Source organism: Bubalus bubalis, chromosome 1 (assembly GCF_019923935.1).
Source record: "Bubalus bubalis isolate 160015118507 breed Murrah chromosome 1, NDDB_SH_1, whole genome shotgun sequence".
Taxonomy (NCBI): Eukaryota; Metazoa; Chordata; class Mammalia; order Artiodactyla; family Bovidae; genus Bubalus; species Bubalus bubalis.
The window spans coordinates 160085894-160095592 of NC_059157.1; the positions used below are offsets into that span (position 1 = coordinate 160085894).

Sequence of the window (9699 nt, forward strand, 5' to 3'; positions counted from 1 at the left end):
GATAAGAAAGCCTTCCTCAGGGATCAATGAAAAGAAATAGAGGACGACAATACAATGGGAAAGACCAGAAATCTCTTCAAGAAAATTAGAAACACCAAGGGAACATTTCATGCAAAGATGGGCTCGATAAAGGACAGAAATGGTATGGACCTAACAGAAGCAGAAGATATGAAGAAGAGGTAGCAAGAATACACAGAACTATACAAAAAAAGATCTCCACAACCCAGATAATCACGATGGTGTGACCACTCACCTCGAGCCAGACATCCTAGAATGTGAAGTCAAGTGGGCCTTAGGAAGCATCACTATGAACAAAGCTAGTGGAGGTGATGGAATTCCAGTTGAGCTATTTCAAATCCTAAAAGATGATGTTGTAAAAGTGCTGCACTCATTATACCAGCAAATTTGGAAAACTCAGCAGTGGCCATGGGACTGGGATAGTTCAGTTTTCATTCCAATCCCAAAGAAAGACAATGCTAAAAATTGTTCACACTACCACACAATTGCACTCATCTCACACACTAATAAAGTAATGTTCAAAATTCTCCAAACCTGGCTTCAACAGTATGTGAACCATGAACATCCAGATGTTTGAGCTGGATTTAGAAAAGGCAGAGGAACGAGAGATCAAATTGTCAACATCTGTTGGATCATCGAAAAAGCAAGAGAGTTCCAAAAAAATATCTATTTCTGCTTTATTGACTATGCCAAAGCCTTTGACTGTGTGGATCACAACAAACTATAGAAAATTCTGAAAGAGATGGGAACACCAGACCACCTGACCTGCCTCTTGAGAAACCTGTATGCAGGTCAGGAAGCAACAGTTAGAACTGGACATGGAACAACAGACTGGTTCCAAATAGGAAAAGGAGCACGTCAAGGCTGTATATTGTCACCCTGCATATTTAACTTATACGGAGATACATCATGAGAAACGCTGGGCTGGATGAAGCACAAGCTAGAATCAAGATTGCCGGGAGAAACAACAATAACCTCAGATATGCAGATAATACCACCCTTATGGCAGAAAGTGAAGAAGAACTAAAGAGCCTCTTGATGAGAGTGAAAGAGGAGAGTGAAAAAGTTGGCTTAAAACTCAACATTCATAAAACTAAGATTATGGCCTCTGGTCCCATCACTTCATGGCAAATAGATGGGGCAACAGTGACAGACTGTATTTTCTTGGTCTCCAAAATCACTGTAGATGGTGACTGCAGCCATGAAATTAAAAGACACTTACTCCTTGGAAGAAAAGTTATGACCAACCTAGACAGCTTATTAAAAAGCAGAGACATTTGCTTTTTTTGACATTTGCCAACAAAGGTCCCTCAAGTGAAGGCTATGGTTTTTCCAGTAGTCATGTATGGATGTGAGAGTTGGAATAAAAAGAAAGCTGAGCACCAAAGAATTGATGCTTTTGAGCTGTGGTGTTGGAGAAGACTCTTGAGAATCCCTTGGACTGCAAAGAGATTCAACCAGTCCATCATAAAGGAAATTAGTCCTGACTATTCATTCAAAGGACTGATGCTAAAGCTGAAACTCCAACACTTTGGCCACCTGACACAAAGAACTGACTCATTTGAAAAGACTGTGATGCTGGGAAAGATTGAAGGTAGGAGAAGAAGGGAATGACAGAGGACAAGATGGTTGGATGGCATCATCGACTCAATGGACATGAGTTTGAGGAAACTCCGGGAGTTGGCAATGGACAGGGAGTCCTGGCATGCTACAGTCCATGGGGTCGCAAAGAGTCAGACACGACTGAGCAACTAAACTGAACCAACCCTCCATCAAGTTCACCTCTAACTATTTAATGGGTTAACTGTGTTTCAAGAGATGCAGTTCAAAAAGCCTACACCTTGTCCAACTATTAGTGTTTCTCTCTATGCACGAGACAGAGATTGAAGTCAAGCTAAGAATCTGATATACTTCCTTTCCATCATTGATATCCTTCTCTTAACCTTCACTCCACATCCTTTAAGTCCTAAGCAGCAGAATTTTATTTGTTTTCCATAGTGTCATTCAGATGTATCTACTCCATTAAGCTTTTCTTCCTCTCACAAACAAATCTTCCATCTCTGTCTTTGTCTCTCTCTTCTCTTCATCTCTCTCTGTCTCTCTGTCTGTTTGTCTCTGGAACCCTATAATATTAAAAAAATTTTTTTTTAATTGGAGGGCAATAGTTTTACAATATTGTGTTGGCTTCTGCCATACAACCACATGAATCAGCCACAAGTATACATATGTCCCCTCCCTCTTGAACCTCTCTGCCACCCCCATCCCTACCCCACCCCTCTAGGTTGTCACAAAGCACCACATTGATCTCCTTGTCATACAGCAACTTCCCATGAGCTATCTACTTTACATATGGGAATGTATATGTTTCAATGCTAAGCTCTCAATTTGTCCCACTCTTTCCTTCTCCTGCTGTGTCCAAAGTCTGTTCTCTATGTCCGCAACTCTACTCCTGCCCTGCAAATAAGTTCATCAACAGCATTTTTCTAGATTCCATATGCATGCATTGATATACAATATTTGTTTTTCTCTTTCTGGCTTACTTCACTCTGTATAATAGGCTCTAGATTCATCCACCTCACTAAAACTGACTCAAATGCATTCCTTTTTAAGGCTAGTTAAGGTCAGGAAGCAACAGTTAGAACTGGACATGGAACAACAGACTGGTTCCAAATAGGAAAAGGAGTACGTCAAGGCTGTATATTGTCACCCTGCTTATTTAACTTCTATGCCGAGTACATCATGAGAAATGCTGGACTGGAAGAAACACAAGCTGGAATCAAGATTGCCAGGAGAAATATCAATAACCTCAGATATGCAGATGATACCACCCTTATGGCAGAAAGTGAAGAGGAACGAAAAAGCCTCTTGATGAAAGTGAAAGCGGAGAGTAAAAAAGTTGGCTTAAAGCTCAACATTCAGAAAACGAAGATCATGGCATCCGGTCCCATCACTTCTTGGGAAATAAATGGGGAAACAGTGGAAACAGCATTAGACTTTATTTTTTTGGGCTGCAAAATCACTGCAAATGGTGACTGCAGCCATGAAATTAAAAGACGCTTACTCCTTGGAAGAAAAGTTATGACCAGCCTAGATAGCATATTCAAAAGCAGAGACATTACTTTGCCAACAAAGGTTCGTCTAGTCAAGGCTATGGTTTTTCCCATGGTCATGTATGGATATGAGAGTTGGACTGTGAAGAAAGCTGAACGCCGAAGAATTGATGCTTTTGAACTGTGGTGTTGGAGAAGACTGTTGAGAGTCCCTTGGACTGCAAGGAGATCCAACCAGTCCATTCTGAAGGAGATCAGCCCTGGGATTTCTTTGGAAGGAATGATGCTAAAGGTGAAACTCCAGTACTTTGGCCACCTCATGTGAAGAGTTGACTCATTGGAAAAGACTCTGATGCTGGGAGGGATTGGGGGCAGGAGGAGAAGGGGACGACAGAGGATGAGATGGCTGGATGGCATCACTGACTTGATGGACGTGAGTCTCAGTGAACTCCGGGAGTTGCTGTTGGAGAGGGAGGCCTGGCGTGCTGCGATTCATGGGGTCTCAAAGAGTCGGACACGACTGAGCGACTGATCTGATCTGATCTGAATATTCCATTGTGTATACTTACCACAGCTTCTTCATTCATCCATTGATGGGCATCTATGTCACTTACATGTCCTAACTATTGTAAACAGTGTTGCAGTGAATTTGGGGGTGCATATGTATTTTTCAATTATGGTTTTCTCAGAGTATCAGAGAAGGCAATGGCAACCCACTCCAGTACTTTTGCCTGGAAAATCCCATGGATGGAGAAGCTTGGTAGGCTGCAGTCCATGGGGTCGCTAAGAGTTGGGCACGACTGAGCGACTTCACTTTCACTTTCACTTTCACTTTCATGCATTGGAGAAGGAGATGGCAACCCACTCCAGTATTCTTGCCTGGAGAATCCCAGGGACGGAGGAGCCTGGTAGGCTGCCGTCTATGGGGTCGCACAGAGTCGGACATGACTAAAGTGACTTAGCAGCAGCAGCAGCAGAGTATATACCCCCCCTACAGCACTTTAAATGCAGTTAACAAGTTTCTTTATTTGATTCTGTGTCTGAAAGCACAAACTTCTTGATCTCACTTTGTTATAACTCTTGCTATACCTAACAGCTGGCCTGACACATGTAGGTACTAATTAAATAATAAGTTCATTGAATTATTTACCCAAAGACAGGATCCTCACTAGGTCATTCACATTAAAATGGATTTCTGTGTGGCTTGATTTAATGAAAGTGTTTTCTGCAGTCCCTTTCATATTCTTAGCACTCTGCGTATTTCTTCCAATGCTTCCATATTGCAGGATCTGTTCAGCTGCTTTGATTCTCTTTCATCTAATTCTCTTTTAAGATATTACTGTTTAAGTTGGCAATTTTTATAGTAAAAGAGAATGTGCTATAGAGCAATAGAAAGATTTCAATAGTTTCTGATTTACCTGTGAGCTTTGACTGAGGGGTTGATGAAAGATGAAACAATGAAATAAGAGCTTTGTAAAATTAAAAAAAAAATCCATCTCTGATTGTGTTTGATAACACATTCTCTGTTAATTCTGTATATGTGTGCGTGTTTCATAATTCCCTCAAACTAACGCAGACAGTATATATCTCAATATGCCACTTTACCTTTTGTTGAAGTTTTGATTCGCTGCCATAAGATACTGAGATGGAATTTGGTATCAACAACTTTGGAAGGGAAGGGGAGAAAGCAGGATGGAGCAGAGGGAGAAGTCCCCATGGAAACCTCAGGATATGTCCCATCAGAAGTGACTCCATTGAGCTACAATGGCTGGGTCTTAGAGAAGGGGAAATATCATATGACATCCCTTATATGTGGAATCTAAAAAGAAATGATGCAAATGAACTTACTTACAAAGCAGAAAGAGACTCTCAGACTTAGAGAATGAACTAAGGGTTTCCAGGGGAAAGGATGAGGGGACGGGATAGTTAGGGAATTTGAGATGGACATGTACACACCACTGTATTTAAAATGGATAACCAACAACAACCTACTGTACAGCACATGAAGCTCTGCTCAGTGTTATGTGGCAGCCTGGATGGGAGCAGAGTTTGGGGGAGAATGGATACATGTATATGTGTGAGTCCTTTAGTTGTTCAGCAGAAACTATCACAACATTGTTAATTGGCTATACCCCAAAACAAAATAAAAGTTAAAAAGAATAAAATGGCAGAGTGTTTATACCCCACCTTGATCAATCATTGTCTGTGTCCTGCCTGGGGGAAAAAAAGAGTGCTTGAGCAAGTTGCCTCTCTGCAGATGCGTCAAACCCTGGGGAGCTGATAGCTGGAGGCAGTCTGCTGGGGTGAACTCATAGTTCATCTCTCTGTCTACACACCTCTTTAGAAAACCTCTTTTCTCCAAAACAGGACAGAGAATACTTTTTAACTTTTGAGATAAAAAAACAGAGACAAACAGCTAAATTCCATCAACCTTTCTACAGTCTTTCATTAATTAGCTAGACTTTGATTAATCAGCCCCATCCCTCTCTTGACAGACATTCAGTTCAGTTCAATTCAGTTCAGTCACTCAGTCGTGTCCGACTCATCGGACCCCCATGAATCACAGCACACCAGACCTCCCTGTCCATCACCAACTCCCAGAGTTCACTCAAACTCATGTCCATCGAGTCAGTGATGCCATCCAGCCATCTCATCCTCTGTCATCCCCTTCTCCTCCTGCCCCCAATCCGTCCCAGCATATGGGATTTTTCCAATGAGTCAATTCTTCGCAGGAAATGGCCAAAGTGCTGGAGTTTCAGCTTCAGCAATAGTCCTTCCAATGAACACCCAGGACTGATCTCCTTTAGGATGCACTGGTTGGATCTCCTTGCAGTCCAAGGGACTCTCAAGAGTCTTCTCCAACACCACAGTTCAAAAGCATCAATTCTTCGGTGCTCAGCTTTCTTCACAGTCCAACTCTCACATCCATACATGACCACTGAAAAAACCATAGCCTTGACTAGATGGACCTTTGTTGGCAAAGTAATGTCTCTGCTTTTGAACATGCTATCTAGGTTGGTCATAACTTTCATTCCAAGGAGTAAGCGTCTTTTAATTTCATGGCTGCAGTCACCATCTGCAGTGATTTGGAGCCCCCAAAAATAAAGTCTAATGCTGTTTCCACTGTTTCCCCATCTATCTGCCATGAAGTGATGGGACCGGATGCCATGATCTTCGTTTTCTGAATGTTGAGCTTTAAGCCAACATTTTCACTCTCCGCTTTCACTTTCATCAAGAGGCTTTTTAGTTCCTCTTCACTTTCTGCCATAAGGCTGGTATCATCTGCATATCTGAGGTTATTGATATTTCTCCCGGCAATCTTGATTCCAGCTTGTGCTTCATCCAGCCCAGCGTTTCTCACGATGTACTCTGCATAGAAGTTAAATAAGCAGGGTGAGAATATACAGCCTTGACGTACTCCCTTTCCTATTTGGAACCAGTCTGTTGTTCCATGTCCAGTTCTAAGTGTTGCTTCCTGACCTGCATATAGGTTTCTCAAGAGGCAGGTCAGGTGGTCTGGTATTCCCATCTCTTTCAGAATTTTCCACAGTTTGTTGTGGTCCACACAGTCAAAGGCTTTGGCATAGTCAATAAAGCAGAAATAGACGTTTTTCTGGAACTCTCTTGCTTTTTCTTGCCAGCAGAAGTTGGCAATTTGATCTCTTGTTCCTTCGCCTTTTAGAAACCAGCTGGAACATCTGGAAGGTCACGTTTCACATACTGCTGAAGCCTGGCTTGGAGAATTTTGAGCATTACTTTACTAGCATGTGAGATGAGTGCAATTGTGCGGTAGTTTGAGCATTCTTTGGCATTGCCTTACTTTGGGATTGGAATGGAAACTGACCTTTTCCAGTCCTGTAGCCACTGCTGAGTTTTCCAGATTTGCTGGCATATTGAGTGTAGCACTTTCACAGCGTCATCTTTCAGGATTTGAAATAGCTCAACTGGAATTCCATCACCTCCACTAGCTTTGTTCGTAGTGATATTTTCTGAGGCCCACTTGACTTCACATTCTAGGATGTCTGGCTCTAGGTCAGCGATCACACCATCATGATTATCTGGTTTGTGAAGCTCTTCTTTGTACAGTTCTTCTGTGTATTCTTGCCACCTCTTCTTAATATCTTCTGCTTCTGTTAGATCCATACCATTTCTGTCCTTTATTGAGCCCATCTTTGCATGAAATGTTCCCTTGGTATCTCTAATTTTCTTGAAGGGATCTCTAGTCTTTCCCATTCTATTGTTTTCCTCTATTTCTTTGCACTGATCACTGAGGAAGGCTTTCTTATCTCTCCTTGTTATTCTCTGGAACTCTGCATTCAAATGGGTATATCTTTCCTTTTCTCCTTTGCTTTTCGCTTCTCTTCTTTTCACAGCTATTTGTAAGGCCTCCTCAGAGAGCCATTTTGCCTCTTTGCATTTCTTTTCCATGGGGATGGTCTTGATCCCTGTCTCGTGTACAATGTCACGAACCTTTGTCCATAGTTCATGAGGCATTCTGTCTGTCAGATCTAGTCCCTTAAATCTGTTTCTCACTTCCACTGTATAATCATAAGGGATTTGATTTAGATCATGCCTGAATGGTTAGTGGTTTTCCCTACTTTCTTCAATTTAAGTCTGAATTTGGCAATAAGAAGTTCACGATCTGAGCCACAGTCAGCTCTCAGTCTTGTTTTTGCTGACTGTATAGATCTTCTCCATCTTTGGCTGCAAAGAATATAATCAATCTGATTTTGGTGTTGACCATCTGGTGATGTCCATGTGTGGAGTCTTCTCTTGTGTTGTTTGAAGAGGGTGTTTGCTATGACCAGTGCATTTTCTTGGCAAAACTCTATTAGCCTTTGCCCTGCTTCATTCCGTATTCCAAGGCCAAATTTGCCTGTTCCTCCAGGTGTTTCTTGACTTCCTACTTTTGCATTCCAGTCCCCTATAATGAAAAAGACATCTTTTGGGGTGTTAGTTCTAAAAGATATTGTAGGTTTTCATAGAACCGTTCAACTTCAGCTTCTCCAGCGTTACTGGTTCGGGCATAAGCTTGGATTACTGTGATACTGAATGGTTTACCTTGGAAACGAACAGAGATCATTCTGTCATTTTTGAGATTGCATCCAAGTACTGCATTTCGGACTCTTTTGTTGACCATGATGGCTACTCCATTTCTTCTAAGGAATTCCTGCCCACAATAGTAGGTATAATGGTCATCTGAGTTAAATTCACCCATTCCAGTCCATTTTAGTTTGCTGATTCCTAGAATGTCGACGTTCACTCTTGTCATCTCCTGTTTGACCACTTTCAATTTGCCTTGATTCGTGGACTTGACATTCCAGGTTCCTATGCAATATTTCTCTTTACAGCATCAGACCTTGCTTCTATCACCAGTCACATCCACAACTGGGTATTGTTTTTGCTTTGGCTCCATCCCTTCATTCTTTCTGGAGTTATTTCTCCCCTGATCTCCAGTAACATATTGGGCACCTACCAACCTAGGGAGTTCCCCTTTCAGTATCCTATCATTTTGCCTTTTCCCACTGTTCATGGCATTAGGGCATTTATTTCTCTACAATCTGAATGCTGCAATTTTACAATATTGATTAAATTTTGTCTTTACACAATGAATCCTGGCATCATACCACATTGGTTACATCAAAATTCCAAAAAGTATCAGATTTTCATAAGATTTTAGTATCTGGGATAAACAGAAATGACTAATTAGCTAGACCTCAAAAGAATTTGTTGAATTTCCTTGAGTGTATCAACTTTAGGACTTGGGGATTTGGATCATTTTTCTTTTAAATATGGCAGTCATGACCATATGATATAAATGACAAAATTTCAGATTATAAACTTCTTTAGTCAATTCACAAATCACTGTAACTTGTAACAAGCCAGTCCCTAGTAACAAGGGATATATTTCCTGAGACCAATTATATTTGTATAATGTCAAGTGCAAAGGCCTAGATTTAAAAGTTCTGCAATATTTCAATAACACAAATATCTCAATAAATCTGCAATATTAACTGGTGGCTGGAAAATTCTGTTTCAAACTTCTCCTTTAACATTGCCTATACCAAATGAGGACTTCCCTAGTGGCTCAGATGGTAAAGCGTCTGCCTACAATGCGGGAGACCCAGGTTCAATCCCTGGGTTGGGAAGATCCTCTGGAGAAGGAAATGGCAACCCACTCCAGTACTCTTGCCTGGAAAATCCTATGGACAGAGGAGCGTGGTAGGCTACAGTCCATGGGGTCACAAAGAGTCAGACACGACTAAGCGACTTCACTTCATACCAAATGAATATTTCCCACTTACCCCCTTCCACCTTAACCTATATTTATTTAGAAGTTTTGAAATCTTAATGATAAACCTTTTACAAAGAAGTAATTTGGGGAGAAGGTATGTAACTTTCATAATAATAGTTTAATTACTCAAAGATCCGGGCTCTTCTTTTGTAATTTCCTGTGAAGTATTACTTTAAGACCTCTCAGTCATGAAAACTCTTTAACCTAGAATGAGGAGAAATGATTGAAGACATCTCTGGAGCAGTTTATGAAGGGCAATAGGAAGGAAATTCCCAAAGACTTTGTTGATAACCTTGGGTGTCTTGACTGTGTAACCTTTCCTTTGAAAGGAACCTG

At 41.3% G+C, this 9699-nt stretch overlaps 1 non-coding gene across 1 annotated transcript; it reads left to right on the top strand.

The window, feature by feature from the left end:
- The first annotated feature begins 9145 nt into the window (after positions 1-9145).
- TRNAC-ACA lies at positions 9146-9217 on the top strand. Its single transcript has one exon. It is a non-coding gene; the product is annotated as a tRNA-Cys (tRNA).
- Positions 9218-9699: the final 482 nt, after the last annotated feature.